We start from the raw sequence: 17,244 nt of genomic DNA, 5'->3' as shown, positions 1-17,244 counted from the left end.
GCCATGTGCGACACATGTTGTTAGCTTGAAGACCAAGTTAACTATGTGGCCCACACGTAGAGAAACTTGCCTTGTAAGTGAAGGCATGTGTCCTACAAAGTCAACACATATTGAAGGTATTATAGAACGTCGCCACGTAGCCCCTAGTTAGATAGTATATATAGACTCAAGAGTGAAGCCTTCTTCACTCTTATCAACTCCTTTCTTGCTTCTAGTCTAGTTTCAAGGGTCTCTAGTTTTCTTGTCTTTTGGCAATAGCTATTCCAATTTCTCTTTCAATATACATACTTATTTATTTATATTTTTTTTATCTTTCTTTGAGTGAAGGCTCACTTGTCTGAATTACTTTTTCATCGAGTTCTTATCTTTGACAGATTGAGAAGAGTACACCAACAATATTAGAGCTTTGTCTAATCTTGATTGAGTAGATTATCCCTTTTTCTTGATAAGATATAAGCATATTAGAAGTTACCAATTACCCTCTTCTAAACTAATATTGTCCTTAGTATTTTCTTTGTTCTCAAGTCCTCTCTTCTATTTGTCTTGAGTGATATTAGACATCTTTTCTTTTCTAAGTGTTATCTAGTAGAACTTGTTGAAATGAAGAGTGCAATGGCACAAATATAAGAGCAATTGAGGGAGTTAATGCTTGCGATGCATCAACTCAATTTACCACTACAAGGAGCAACAAGATTGGCAGGAAGTGAAGATATAGAAATAATTAGAGCTGCTTCAATATCTGCACCAAATCATATCCTTTTTTCTATGGTAGAATGCCTTTTTAGTATTAGAGAACCAAAAATTATCCTATCTGAGAAGTTTGATGGCACCAAATCCAAGTTTTGAGGATTTATCAATCAAGTGCAACTTGTGATTGAACTTCAACCCCAAAGCTATCCAATTCCAAGATCGTAAGTTAGATTCATTGGTACGCTTCTTTTAAATTTAGCACTATCACCGTTTTCATCTTTTTTTGAATGACGAGATCCAATATTAGAGAATCTAGATGCTTTTTTTGGTAGAGTTTTGATCCATGTGTGGAGAACATGATGCAATTCGTGTTGCAACCAATAAGATCCGTATTTTATGACAAGGTAATCGATCAATAATGTTATTTGTTTCACAATTTCAACAACTTGCAACTGATATCAAGTGGGATGATGCTGCACTTATTAGCCAATTTTTCTACGGATTATAATATGAGATAAAAAAATTAATGCTCAACTTACCTGATCCTCAAACATTGAGTCAAGCAATTGACTTTGCTGTGAAGTGCGACAATCACCTTTTTGAATTTCGATCTAAGAACTGTATAAGTAGACCTCAAGGTTACTATAATTCAATAGCAATACCAACATCTCTTCAATACATACATTCGAAATTAGAGGATATACAAATTGATGTAGTACTTTTCAAACCTCTTACTGAGCAAGGAAAGACTCATCGTCATCAAAAAGGATTATGTTTATATTATGGAGAACCAAAACACACTGCTCAACATTGTCTAAAAAAATGATGCAACCACAAAATAAGGAGTATGGCTGTGAAAGAAGACAATATGTTAAAAAACGAGTTTGTCCAGCTATAATAGGGACCGTGCAGCTGGAACCTTGTACAACATCTAGTAAAGGTCCTATTGTCTCTTCAGAGCCCTCTCCTTGTTTTATATTAAATATTATTTTAGGACCTAAATATTACAAAGCCTCTGCCTTGTTAGATTCAAGAGCCTCGGCATGTTTCTTAGATGAAGAATTTACTAAAAGACATAGCATGTCTTTAGTAAAGAAAACTAAACGTATTCATATAGAAGTCATAGATGTCCATTGTCTTCTAGAGATATTATTCACAAAATCCATCCTATAGAAGTAATAATCAATGGTCATAATAGCTTTGTAGTATTTAATATCATTAGATCTCCCTCTAATCCAATCATTTTAGGTTTATCGTGGTTAGAAAAATACAACACTCAAATAGATTGGATATTCTAAACTATTACTTTCTCTAAAAGTATAACTAAAAGTGTAGTTAATCAAATAGAGAGTTATAAGTCCAATTCAATTAAACCCATGTTTATAGGTACAAAAGCTTTCTTACATGTTTATAGGTGCAAAAGCTGCTATGAAAGAATCACCATATATTATTTATGCCACACCCGTTTCTAATGATGCAAAGACTTCACGTGGCATTCTAAGCCAATATCAAGAATTTTAAGATTTATTTGAAAAAAAAAATGCGGATACACTCCCAAAACATCATTCGTATGATTGCTCAATTGACCTTCTAAAAGGAGCACAACCACCATTCAGACCAATCTACAGTTTATCACAAAATGAGTTGACTGAACTCAAGGAGTATATTGAAGAAAATCTAGCCAAGAATTTCATACTCCATTCTAAATCTCCAGCAAGAGCTCCAATTCTATTTGTGAAGAAAAAAGATGGATCATTGTAGATGTGTGTTGATTATCGAGGACTCAACAAGATTACCATCAAGAACAGATATCCACTATCTTTAATATCTGGACTTCTTAATCAACTGAATCAAGCTAAGATCTATACAAAAATAGATCTTTGGGGAGCATACAATCTATTATGCATCAAAAAAAGAGATGAATGGAAGACTACATTTCAAACTAGGTATGGATATTTTGAATACAACGTCATGCCTTTTGGACTTACAAGTGCACCAATATCTTTTCAACATCTAATGAATGATGTTTTTTGAGAGTTTTTGGACGATTTTGTGGTCTGTTATCTAGATGACAACTTGATCTATTTTAAGAATCTAGAAGAACATGAACTTTATGTTCGTCGTGTATTACAAAAATTAAGAGATGTTGGACTCTATGCCAAGATAGAAAAGTATCTATTCCATACTACTCAAGTCGATTTCTTAGGTTACATCATTTGAAATGATGGACTTATGATGGATCCTAAGAAAGTTCAAACTATTATAGAAGATCCCAAAAATGGTAAGAGATGTCCAATGCTTTTTGGGATTTACAAACTACTATCGGATCTTCATCAAAGACTTCTCTGAAGTTGTAGCTCTACTTACATGTTTGACTTGTAAAGACAAACTCCAATGAAATCAAGAAGCGGAAGTTGCTTTTGAATCTTTGAAGACAGCGTTTGTTTCTGCACCAATCTTGTATCGTGTTGATTTTTCCAAAGTATTCTTTATGGAAATAGATGCATTACACTTTGCTTTGGGTGTGGTTTTATCACAAATGGAATCAAATGACAAACTTCATTCAGTAGCCTTTCATTCAAACTGATGGACAAACAAAACATGTTTACTAAGATTTGGAGCAATATTTAAGATGTACCATTAACTACCAACAAGATGATTGGACAACTCTTTTGCCATTGGCAGATTTACTTATAATAACACATTACATTCTTCTACAAAACAAACACCTTTCTTTACTAATTATGGTTATCATCTATGACTTGATACTTTTGACTTTTCAAAAGTTAATAATCTTGTTGTGAAAGATTTGGCGATTCATTTATCAGAGCTACATGCAACGATGAAGGTGCAGTTAAAAGAGGCTCAAGAACAACAAAACGTCAATGCGGATGTCTATCGAAAGAAACAACCACCATTCCACTTGGGTGATAAGGTATGGCTACTTCATCTCAATATCAAGACCACTCGTCCTTGTGATAAGTTGGACTATCGAAGGCTTGGACCATTTTCTATTTCTGCACAAATTAATCCACTTGCATATCGTTTACATCTATCGGAGTCAATGAAAATCCATCTAGTATTCCACGTGTCTCTTCTTGAACCATACAAGACACTGGACATACCAAAAAGATGACAAGCTCCACCTCCTCCTATAGAAGTGGACAATAATGAAAATTTTGAAGTAGAAGAAGTCTTAGATTCAAGGCGGTGCCAAAGTAAATTAGAATATCTTGTCCATTGACGCGGATATGATATTAGTGAACACACATGGGAGCCAATAAAGAATCTTGCAAATGCAGCAAAGGCGGTGGAGGCTTTTCATGGATGATATCCATCAAAATCAAGATGAAAACCTTCTTTATGAAAGAAATAACATCTAGACAAGATAACATTCTACTTTCAATCCTTGTTTGTAGCTTCTTTGTAGTTGTGATGCTCAGGAGATGGAGAACCAATAACTAGCAGATTCGACTCAAGGTCTTCATTTATTGACCTATCAGATGAGATATTACGATTGTCACAACCTTCAAGATGATGCAATCGAGATGAAGATCTTCAAGAACGACATGTTTTTCCTCAAATAGATGGCGAGATACAATGCGTTTAGTATCATGATTTGGGAAGGGACTCCCGATGTTTGGTGATTTTGCTAGAGGTAGGAACAACTCCTGATGGTGTTCTAAATATTCTATTGAAAGGAAGTTATGAAGGCCTCAACAATGATCAAATAATTGGGTGGTCTTCCCGCTCTGGTATGGGACACTACCAATAGTTGAGAGGCCCTATCAATCATCTTCGAAGAGAACAAAGATCAGAGTATATGACAAATATGATTTGTCGCATCATAAATTTCCTCAACATATGATGACCGCTCCTTATGGAACTCATCCCTAGAAAGAGGGGTAATGTCATGGACATACTCATGTAAGCTAGTAATTACATATATAAATAGGTAGAAGTAAGTAAAAGTAGATAAAAGTAAGTTAATTCTATAGTATTTAATATGGAAGCTTTTTAGAAGCTTTATAGACGCTGCTTTGACTTCATAGGTGTCTTTAATTGATTTTTTGGATTAGAAACGTGGTCAATAAGTTGGCCATGTGCCACACATGTTGTTAGCTTGAAGATCAAGCTAACTATGTGGCCCACACGTAGAAAAACTTGCCTTGTAAGTGAAGGCATGTGTCCTACAAAGTCAACACATATTGGAGGTCCTATAGAAGGTCGCCACTTAGCCCCTAGTTAGATAGTATATATAGAGACAAGAGTGAAGCTTTCTTCACTCTTGTCAACTCTTTTCTTGCTTCTAGTCTAGTTTCAAGGGTCTCTAGTTTTCTTGTCTTTTGGCAATAGCCATTCCAATTTCTCTTTCAATATACATACTTATTTATTTATATTTTGTTACCTTTCTTTGAGTGAAGGCTCACTTGTCTGAATTACTTTTTCATCGAGTTCTTGTCCTTGACAATGATGGACATTCCATATCAAAATGACCTTGTTCCTTGCAATTATTACACCATACATTAGGTCTCGTATTAGAAGTCTTATGTCATTTTTCCTTATCTTTAGCCAAATTCACGGCCAATTCTTCCATTTCTTTTGTTAGATTTAATAACAAGGCTTCATTTGGATCTTTAATAGTCACATTTGTAAACAACTCTAGTTGTTGATAGGTTGGCGATGTAAAATAAGGTGTCATCATTATTGGCGCTATTGCTTGGAGTGGTATAGCATTAATTGGTTTTTGCAACATAATATTCTTCACATTGGAGGCAATCATTTGTGGATAATTATCCATCGACACATTTCTCCATTATATTTGTTGGCTTCCTGAATTTGGAATCATTATGGCCCCCACTGTTAACAATTGGTCATAATGACATTCTTCTCACACCTTTGCTTATGCCAACGATACCTCTATCGTAGCTGATCAAGCCTCTTTTACAAAATTTTTTAATTCTAGTGGATGCAAACCGTTAATTAATATCGACAATATAAACACATCTGGCATTTGATTATTTGACCATTTACGAAGTATATATGCGATCTGATCATAATAGGACTCTACGGATTCTTTCGCAAATATTTTGCTATTCATAAAACTTTCTCAAAGCCGATCTTCAAATCCAATTGGTCTAAAATGGGTTAGGAAGGCGTTCCTCAAGGCCTCTCAATTAGGAAATCTATCCACTGGTTGTCGAATATACCATTCAAAAGCTGTATCTTTTAAAGTTGCTGGCAACCATCTCAACCAAATGACTTCATTTCTACCATTATTAGCCACGCATGCTATCAAGAATTGAGATATATGGTGATCGGGATCAGAGCCCAATCAACCACTAAAAGTAAGTAATGGTGCCACACTTGTAATTCGGTCTCCTACTGCTCCCATTTGTACTGCAATTGGTACTTTTGGCACTCCCGCGGCCATTGGTGTTATTACTGGTCTCCTTACTAATTGAATCTGAATTTTTCTTCCTTTGGTTTTTTTTAGACCTACAATTCTTTTTTGTCCTTTCCGTAGGCTATTTCTTATTGTCAGGGACATAGTCCTTAGAACCTTCTAGAGACAAGTTTCTAGAACTTTCTAAAGACAAGCTTCTAGAACCTTCTAGAAGCAAGTCTTTGGAACCTTCTAGAAGCTTTCTAGTTAGTAGAAGTTGCTTGAGAAGCTTCCTAAATAGAAGTATATATTGGAATCGAGGCTGAAGAGTTCTTCAGTCTCGACAACACATCTCTTGGAGCTCTAGCTCACCTCTCTGGTGTTGTTCTTGTATTCATCTGATTAATCTAGTTCTTGCCAGTTCTTCTTGAACTTCTTGGTAGATATCAAGTCTATATTCTATGTCCGTGACAGTTCGTCGAGACTTCACTCACCTCAGATATCAGAGCTAGTTTCTTCTTTGTTAGAGTGTGGATTATCCCTCTGCTTGGAAGTGTACTAGCACTTTAGAGGTTGCGCATTACCCTCCTCTAAACTGATACTTCTTTTGTTACAATATTGGAATCTTATTCTTCTTGGAAAGAGTGGATTACACCTTTTCTTGAAGCTCTTAAGGTATTTTAGAGGTTGCGGAGTACCCTCCTCTAAACCAATATTGTCTTCTTGTAGAGTCATTTCTGTCCTTCTCTTAGAATGGTCAAGGGCCAAGACATTAGTATGACGGAAATTTCAGAGTCCAAGTTAGATGCTATCATGAATGCCCTCGCTACGTTATCACAAAGAACTGCAGAGATTGAAGGAGTCGTGGCAAGGCTTCATAATGATAGAGCATTTGGGATGGCACAATCTAGATTGCACCAGCCTCAAACTTCTACACTTGGAGAAGCATCTTTGCCTCAAGTTCGACAAGCACCGCTGGTTCTACAACATAAGGAATCCCGAGTTAGCCTTCTAAACAAGTTCGATGGTACACGTTCCAAGTTTCAAGGATTCGTCAACCAAATCAGGTTGATAACAGTTTTACAGCCCGAACGCTATCCAATGGAGGAGTCACGTGTTGGGCTTGTTGGAACCTTACTTACATGACAAGCTCTATCATGGTTTGCTCCTTTGTTTGAGAAATGATCGTCCATACTAAACAACTTTGAAACCTTTTTGGAGGCATTTGCGAAAGCATTTGGTGAACACGACAAGGTTCGATGGGCTACAACAAAGATCCGGTCACTACGACAAGGGATGCGTTATACATCAGTCTATGCATCGAACTTCAGGTAATTAGCATGCGACATCAATTGGGAGGAAGAAGCGTTGATGAGTCAATTCTATTGGGGTTTAAGGGATGATGTGAAGGATTTGCTGTTAACTCTTTCTGATCCGCAAACGCTCAACAAAGCTATTAGCTAAGCTGTGAAGTGCGATAACCGCCTATTCCAACGTCGCCAAGACTAACGTTCAAGACAACATACGGTTCGCCACATCCCAACTATGTCAGCAAGCAGCGTGAATTCACATTCAGAGGTAGAAGACATGTAAATTGATGCGGTACGTGTCAAATCTCTTACTCTGGAAGAAAAAAAGCGGCGTATGGAGGAAGGTCTATGCTTGTATTGCGGTGAAGAAGGCCACAAAGTTGGAAACTGCCCCAAGAAGCAAAATCGATGTATTATCAAGACTAGGGGTGCATTTATTCAGGAAAACGAGGATGCCCAGCTACAATAGGAACCATGCGGATGGACAGTGAAATATCGCAACAACAACCAGGTTCCTTTCTTTCCGCTCAACGTGCCCTTTGTTTTACAATCCCTTTGCTTATTGGCCCTCAGAAATTGACAACCTTAGCATTATTAGATTCAGGAGCATCTGCTTGTTTCTTAGATGAAGAATTTGCAAAGCGTCATAAGATCCCTTTATTACAAAAATCCAAATCTGTTCACGTTGAGGTCATAGAGGGACGACCTTTATTGTCTGGTAGTGTCACCCATGAATCAGAACCTATAGAAGTGACATTTAAGGACCATAATAGTCATATTATTTTCAATATTATTAGAACCCCATCAAATCCTGTTATTCTTGGTCTTTCATGGTTGGAAAAGCATAACCCATCCATAGATTGGAAGTTGCGGAAGATGACCTTTCCCACAAAACCACCCAAGAGCAAGCCTAGTAGAAAACCCCGAATAGAGAAATCCTTCTTTATTGGAGCAAGAGCATTTATAAGATTGTCCAAGGGAGGCACACCGTTTGTCATTTATGCGGCTCCAACTATCGGGGAGAAGATCTCGACAGCAAGTATACTGGAGCAATATAAGGATTTTAAAGACGTGTTTCAAAAGAAAAATATCGACATGCTACCGGAACACAGACCATATGATTGTGCCATAGACTTACAGGAAGGAGCACAACTGCCTTTTGGCCCAATCTACAATCTATCGCAGATGGAGTTGGCGGAGTTGCGGAAGTACATCGACGAGAATCTAGCCAAGAACTTCATCCGTCATTCAAAATCGTTAGCTGGAGCACCCATCTTATTTGTGAAGAAGAAAGATGGCTCGTTGTGGATGTGCGTGGACTATCGAGGCCTCAACAAGGTAACAAAGAAGAATCGTTACCCGTTACCCTTGATTTCTGGTCTCTTAGAACAACTTGGACGTGCAAAGATCTTTACAAAAATTGATCTTAGAGGAGCTTACAACCTCGTACGAATCAAGGAAGGAGATGAGTGGAAGACAGCCTTCCATACAAGGTATGGCCATTTTGAATATAATGTCATGCCCTTTGGTCTTACCAATGCTTCAGTGGTCTTTCAACATATGATGAATGACATTTTTCGAGAGTACCTTGACGATTTTGTTGTCATCTATTTGGATGATATTTTGATATTCTCCAAAAATGAGGAAGTGCATGAAAAACACGTTCGTTTGGTATTGGAGAAACTACGCGAGCGAGGACTATATGCCAAGTTGGAGAAGTGTTTATTTCACCAAATAGAGATGGAGTTTCTGGGGTTCGTTGCGACTATGGAAGGCTTGAAGATGGACCCCAAGAAGGTAGAAGCAATTGTGTCCTGGGAGGTTCCGAAGACGGTTAGAGATGTACAATGCTTTCTTGGTTTTGCCAACTTCTATCGGATCTTTATCAAGAATTACTCTCAAGTTGCTGCTCCTCTCACTCGGTTGACATGCAAGGATAACCTGGAATGGGGACCTCTAGCAGAGAAGGCATTTCAAAACCTGAAGACCGCATTTACTACGGCTCCAATCTTGGTACATCTAGACTTTACAAAGGCCTTCTATTTAGAAACTGATGCTTCGGATTTTGCTTTGGGAGTTGTACTTTCACAAAAGGGAGAAGATAAGAAGCTCCATCCGGTTGCATTCTATTCTCGAAAGCTCTCTGCTGCTGAAATCAATTATGAGATCCACAATAAGGAATTTTTTGCTATAGTGGATTCTTTCCAAGAATGGCGTCACTTTCTTGAAGGAGCTGCACATCCAGTGACCGTATACACAGATCACAAGAATTTGGAGTATTTCATGTCGGCTCGAGTTCTAAATCGACGTCAAGCTCGATGGAGTATGTTGCTATCTAGGTTCGATTTTATTATCACTTATCGACCTGGAAAGCAGCAAGGACTATCTGATGCCTTATCGAGGAGATCGTATCTTGTACCAAAGGCTGGAGAAGCAGCGTTTGATCAACAATGTACGACATTATTGAAGCCAGAGTAATTTCAGCTTTGCGCTACTATTATGCCAATTGATGCTGACTTCCTGAATCAGGTACGTGCCATAACCATTGAAGATTCAGTAGCCATTGATATTAAGCAGCGTGCCAATGACGACAAGTTGAAGGTAGAGGGAGATCTTTTATACTTTGAAGAGCGGTTATATATCCCAAAAGGACCAGCACGACTTCGAGTTCTTCAATCTCACCATGATTTTCTAGCTGCGGGACATTTTGGATTCAACAAGACCTTGAAGCTTATTTCTCGAGATTTTTGGTGGCCCCAAATGTGGAAGGATGTGAAAGATTTTGTCCTCTCCTGCGACATCTGTTCAAGATCCAAGAATCCTCGGCATCGCCCTTATGGACTCCTACAGCCATTGTCGATTCCACGTCGACCATGGTCTTCAATTTCCATGGACTTCATCACGGACCTGCCGCCATCGAACTCATTTGACAGCATCTTTGTCGTGGTAGATCGGCTTACAAAAATGGCACACTTTGTCCCTTGCAAGAAGGCATCGTCTAGTGAAGTCACAGCAAGACTCTTTCTCGATAATCTGTATCGATATCATGGACTACCAGATGATATCGTATCAGATTGAGGAACCCAGTTCGTATCGAAGTTTTGGAGATCTCTCTTTGAGATACTGAAGGTGGATATCAAGCTTTCTTCGGCTTTTCATCCTCAAACTGACGGTTAAACGGAACGGGTGAACCAAGTCTTGGAACAATACTTACGATGCAGCATCAACTATCAGCAAGACGATTGGACCACATATCTGCCGCTAGCCGAGTTTGCATATAATAACACCCTCCATGCGTCGACTCAATACATACCATTCTTTTCCAACTATGGGTATCATCCAAAGCTTGATTTATTGAGTCCATCAATAAATAACAATCCAGCAGCTGAAGGATTTGCGAAACAACTATCAGAGCTTCAAAAACGTTGAAGCTTCAATTACAATCCCCTCAAGAATCCTACAAGGCGTCTGTAGATAGATTTCGGAATCAAGCACCTATTTTTAAAATTGGAGATAAAGCATGGCTTCTTCGACGGAATATCAAGACCAAGCGACCATGTGCTAAGTTGGACTATCGAAGATTGGGACCATTTATCATCCAAAAGCAAATCAATCTAGTGGCGTACCGTCTGAAATTACTGGCTTTTATGAAGGTACATCCAGTCTTTCATGTTTCTTTGTTGGAGCCTTATCGAGAGTCATCTTTTTCTGGAAGAGTGCAATATCCGCCACCTAGTATTGAGATTGAAAACCACGAGGAATACGAGGTTGAAAAGGTGCTAGATTCTTGGCGAAGGTAGGATAAGTTGGAGTATCTTGTTCATTGGTGCGGCTACGACATTAATGAGAGAACGTGGAAGCCAGTTGAAAATCTCACCAATGCGCCGCAAAAGGTATAGGAGTTTCATCAACAACATCTTCATAAACCTAAGCCGGTTCGACAATAGCTTCTTTTTGAAGCTTGCTCACCCAAGAATATAAGAAAGGGAGAGAGCACCAAAATTCGTAGTTGATGTAGTTATTTTCTCCAAGATAAAATAGAATTTTTTCAGTAGCCATAGTTTGGTCTTCTGATATGGATAGCCAAGAGATAGATACTATGCCAGTCAGATTATCTCAACCAACTAGTTCACGAAGGCGACCCCGAGATGAAGAACCACCTACACCACGACGACGACGGAGGATACCAAGTAACCGATCACTAGTGATTGTATTTGAGTCCGAGCCTGCTTACAATGGTCAACCAGAAGGCATATTTGTAGGACAATTTCACAATGAAGATACAGAAGTTCATGCTTGGTCAGAAGTTGAAGGAGTAGGCCACTACTATTGGCTTCAAGGGTCGATGAACCACTTACCTCGCGAACAACAATTGGAGTTCATAGCAAACGTTATGGGACAGATCTTCATTTTCTTGCGTTGGTACTGATTGACAACAACATTGCTTCTCAGAGACTTCGAAGCTAAAGGAGGGGTTGATGTTAGGAACATAGTCCTTAAAACCTTCTAGAGACAAGTTTCTAGAACTTTCTAGAGACAAGCTTCTAGAACCTTCTAGAAGCAAGTCTCTGGAATCTTCTAGAAGCTTCGTAGTTGGTAGAAGATGTTAGGGACATAGTCCTTAGAACCTTCTAGAGATAAGTTTCTAGAACCTTCTAGAAGTAAGTCTCTGGAACCTTCTAGAGATAAGTTTCTAGAACCTTCTAGAAGTAAGTCTCTGGAACCTTCTAGAAGCTTCCTAATTGGTAGAAGTTGCTTGAGAAGCTTCCTAAATAGGAGTATATATTGAGATCGAGGCTGAAGAGTTCTTCAGTCTCGACAATACATCCCTTGGAGCTCTAGCTCACCTCTCTGGTGTTGTTCTTGTATTCATCTCATTAATCTAGTTCTTGCCAGTTCTTCTTGAACTTCTTGGTAGATATCAAGTCTGTATTCTGTGTCCGTGACACTTATGCATAATTACTCCTGTCTTTCTTTCACTTGTTGATTATATCTTTGATAATCCTCCCTTCTGTGATTATCACTCATAATCTTTTATTCTTCTTTACAAAATCAATACTGCCTTGAATTATAATCCACATATTTGTAACCCTAAAACTGGTTCTTTTCACCTTTTCATTCAACATATAATTCCATCTCTCATACAATCAATTTCTAACATTTTATATTGTTATCATTTCTGTGACAGCGGTGCCAAAATGTTGTTCTCAATGCGTTCAAGCTTCAGTAGGCCAAAGCAATTGAACTAATAGAGGTGTGTTCGAACACAAGGAAAGACTAGTTATATGAATTGGATCTGTTAGTGTCACAATTGATTGTATTGTGGCTATCTAAAATCAATTAACAAACTACAAAACATTGAGGCTTACTACTTCCATCTTAATTCAATCAATAATCCATTCTACGATTATCAATTCAACAATACTTCTCTCAATTACCATTTTTCATAAGCAAATAATAAAGAAAATAAAGAGGTAGCACCAAGCTTACCTCGGCTTACAACTCTCACAGTCTGACTCTCGGCTTACTTTCCTCAACCTATTTATCCTACCAAAAAGATGATCTATCGGCCAGCGGATTCCAAAAGTTATGACCCTTTGAATTCTTAACTATTTATTCCACTAACAACTTACTGTTACCAACTAAACTGCCTAACCATCAGTCTAATTCTCAAGGTTGTCAATAACCAACTAGTAACTTACCACAAAGTTTATTTATCTATTCTACAATAATATTGGAAGTTCTTTAAAATCATGAGATATCAAAAATTAGCTCTACAAGTTACACAGTTTATTCACAAAGTAAGGTAATTCAAACAACTCACGTAGTGGACTACTTGTTACTTGAGTTGTTGCCAAAAATGTATCTTTGCTTCAATTTTTATATACCTAAATTTGTTGAGAAGCCAATATCAGGCGATTCCTATATAAAAAAATTCCACCTCAAAATTCACTTTTCTGAATTATTGATTAAAGAAAATTGGAGGAGCTCCAACAATAAACCAACTCACAACTGATGGCATATTCTAACTATATTGGACAATTGTACAAAATCATATTGAGACTCTAAAGAACAACTAGCTGCATTCATTCATATCAAGGGTTGAGAAGGTAGTGAGTTCATGTAAGTAATACATGACATTGAATTTGTGCAATGTATGGATTCAATGTTGATACAATGAATATATCCCTAGCACAATTAGAATCCATGTGTATGTCGGGGCTTCCAAATCTTTCTTGCTACTGCTTCTAATTAAGGTAGTCAATCTATTTTCAATAACTTAAGCATTTTAGAATATGTCTAGTAAGTATAAAATTAGAAAATATCTTCATATAAAGAAATAGTAATTAGGAAGATTTTATATATTTTTATATAATTTAATCCAAAAATAGAATTTATATAAAAAATTTAACTAAATTTTTTTTCTACCCATTTCTTAATTTCGACTAGTGGATTACAAAACCAAGAACTATGGCACCTAATTATGCTGTTATTTCATCCTAAGATACTATTTTATATTAAAAATTCTATAAACTTAACCAACTTTTATCATCAATATTCTTCACTGATCTCGTTGTTGTATTTCGCTAGTTGTATAAAGATGTGTTCTTTATCACCATGAATGACTGCCTCACCTTGTTGAGTTTTTTACTTTATAGATTTTACCTTGTTGGCATTGTCTGGTCTTGCCTCATGCATAGCAACTCTGTTTTCTTTGTAGAGACTGTTGGAAAGGTTTCTGAATCCACTCAGTGGAAGTTTTTTATATGTGCGCCATACAGTTAGCTTGTTTTGTAAGCTATCAATACAAATGACATGTAAGCAACTTGTTGATCAAGTTTCTAACCTATCAATCAACTACAAACACATGTAAAGTCAAAGCATCATCTATAAAGTTTTTAGGAGGTTTTTCTATAAGATATTATGATAGTAATGTACTTTTACTTTCTTCCACCTAATTATATATGTAATTATTGGAGTAAATATGTATGTCCAAGATATAGGAATATTGTTGTCTTCTTTATGCCACAATCTTTTATTGTCTTTGTCTATTTGTTCTATTTCGTTTGCTACATTCTTTTGTTGCTATAAGGTCTTTATGACATGTATGGAAGATTTTTTTTAATTACTTATTCTTTAACAAATCCTTGAATAAAAAAATACTTTAAGGTATTGTTAGTGAATAAGGTTCATACAAACCTTGTCACTATGAGTTCAAAATGTCGAATGTAGGAGATAATGTCTTCATTCTTTTCTTGTCTAAGGAAAGATAAAGCAATTAGGACTGTGCTTTGCCTTACTTGAAGCCGGAAATATTTTTAAAAAGCACATTGGATCATATTCTAAGTTAAGAAGGTGTTAGAAGAGTGGTTGTGATACCACTTATATGCCCCATTTTTTAATATGGTTGAAAACCATATTAAACAATGATAGCCATCCATTATCAAACACGTAGTGAATATTTCTATGAAACACTCTACTTGGACCAAAGTGTCCTCATTTCTTGTACCTCTGAAGATGGAAAGGTTAAGAGGCATAAAGGTAATACTAAATTTCTTTGTAATCCAAATAGATAAACTCCTTGGTTCAACCAAGAGATTAATTGGTACAAGTAATGATTCTTTTTTTTTGCTCTATTTGGATCCATTGTCTTTGATGGTTGAAATGAATGAGTACTCCTTTAATTCAAATTACTTATACTATCTATCAAAGAATTAAAAATATATATATTTTTTTTAAATCTCTTTTAAGATCTTTTAAAGAAAAATCTTTAAATTCTTCTAATAGATTTTTGGGCATATTTAAATTAGGTTCAATAGTTAAAGTTTTATTATTAGATAAAAAAAATCTAGTAACTCTTAAGGTTTTTAGTTTTTTTAAAAGATGTACTAATACAAGTCTATTGAATCTAGTAGAGTAGTGCATTGAACTTCTACAATGACGAGTTCATCTTTAAAAAATTAAAATAAATCAAACAAGGTAACTATAGAATTTATTTTTTATTTTTTTTAATATCTTGTACTTATCAACTTACACCTCTCTTAAAACACTCTTTTTGATAGTAAAGAAAAATGCAACAAAAATAACCTAAAGGAAGAAGGCTTATTTGAGTATCACCTCAAGCAAGGCTTTCTTTTTCTTAGACTATTATACGGAACGACATTGTATAAGAGTGACTATAAGCAATATTTAGTGCAAAGACATTCTGTTGCCAATAGAGAGCTAAAGCTCTCTCCTTCTTTTATTCTTTACACCTTCACAATCCTTGAAAATGGAGAGAATAGATCATGTTTAAATTCAGAAATTCTAAAAATAGATGAAATTACCGATCTTCAAGTTTATTTTTAAAACCTCCATATCATCCAAATTATATATTTTTTGAAAAAACTAATTACATCAATAGATTTATAAAATTCAAAAAAATAGGGAGGTATGTCACTTCAAAATATTTAAATTCTTTAATAACAAGAAATTCAAATCTATCTCTAAAAGTCAAAGAGTCAATATCTATCAAATGAAAGAAGCATAAGTAAAATTAATTACACCATTAGAACCACAATTCTTGAAAATGGAGAAGTATGTTAAATAAAAATCCCAAAAAACATATGCCTATTTTTTGAAGATGCACTTGTAACCCTTAACCTTGAATCCTAAATCTTATTTTTATGTGAATTTTTAGATATGAGCAAAAATATATTAAAGGATTTAATCAAGAAACTAAATCTATTATTGTTGATTTTGAATGCAATTTTTGTTATATTGTATGAATTTTTGAATCTATTCTAACTAATTTTTTAAGACAATAGCAATGATATATATCAATTTCATGTTAAATAATAACTTTGTTATCATAAATCCTAAATCCTAAATCCTAAGATTCGATAGTCAAACCTAACCTCTAAATAGTCAAATCCTTTCTTTCTTCCAAAAGAAAATAGCACAAGTAAATGTTTTTACAGCAATTAATTTAGAATCCTTGAAAATGGGGAGGATAGGTTATTTCCAAATTTCAAAATTCTAAAAATAGGTGAAATTACCGATCCTAAAGTTCATTTTTAAAACCTCCACATCATCCAAATCATACATTTTTTGAAAAAACTAATTACATAAATTGATTTAAAAAATTCAAAAAAATATGGAGGTAGGTCATTTCAGTATATTTAAATTCTTTACTAATAGAAAGTCAAATCTAACTTTAAAAGTCAGTGAGTCAATATGTATCAAATGAAAAAAGCATAAGTAAAATTAATTGTACCATTAGAACTACAATCCTTGAAAATGGAGAAGTAGGTCAAATAAAAATCCCAAAAAAAGCATGCCCATTTTTTGGAGACACACATGTAATCCTTAAATTTAAACCCTAAATCTGGTTTTTATGTAAATCCCCAGATATTAGCAAAAATGTATTAAAGGATTTAATCAAGAATCTAAATCTATTATTGTTGATTTTGAATTCAATTTTAATTATATAGTATCAAATTTTGAATCTATTCTAACTAATTTTTTTAGAAAATAGCAGTGATATATATCAATTTCATGTTAAATAATAAATTTTTCATTATAAATCTTAAATCCTAAACCCTAAGATTCCATAGATAATCCTAAATCCTGAATAGTCAAATCCTTCATATCTTCCAAATGGAAATCGTACAAGTAAATGTTTTTACACTTATGAATTATCAAACCTTGCAAATGGAGAGGGTAGGTCATGTTTAAATTTCAAAATTCTAAAAATAGATATAATAACTGATCCTAAAGTTCATTTTTAGAACCTATATATCATCCAAATCATATATTTTTTGAAAAAACTAATTACATCAGTAGATTTATAAGATTGGAAAATAGGGGGCTACGTCA

Source organism: Physcomitrium patens, chromosome 23 (assembly GCF_059467195.1).
Source record: "Physcomitrium patens ecotype Gransden chromosome 23, ASM5946719v1, whole genome shotgun sequence".
Classification (NCBI taxonomy): domain Eukaryota; kingdom Viridiplantae; phylum Streptophyta; class Bryopsida; order Funariales; family Funariaceae; genus Physcomitrium; species Physcomitrium patens.
This window is presented reverse-complemented; position numbering follows the sequence as displayed.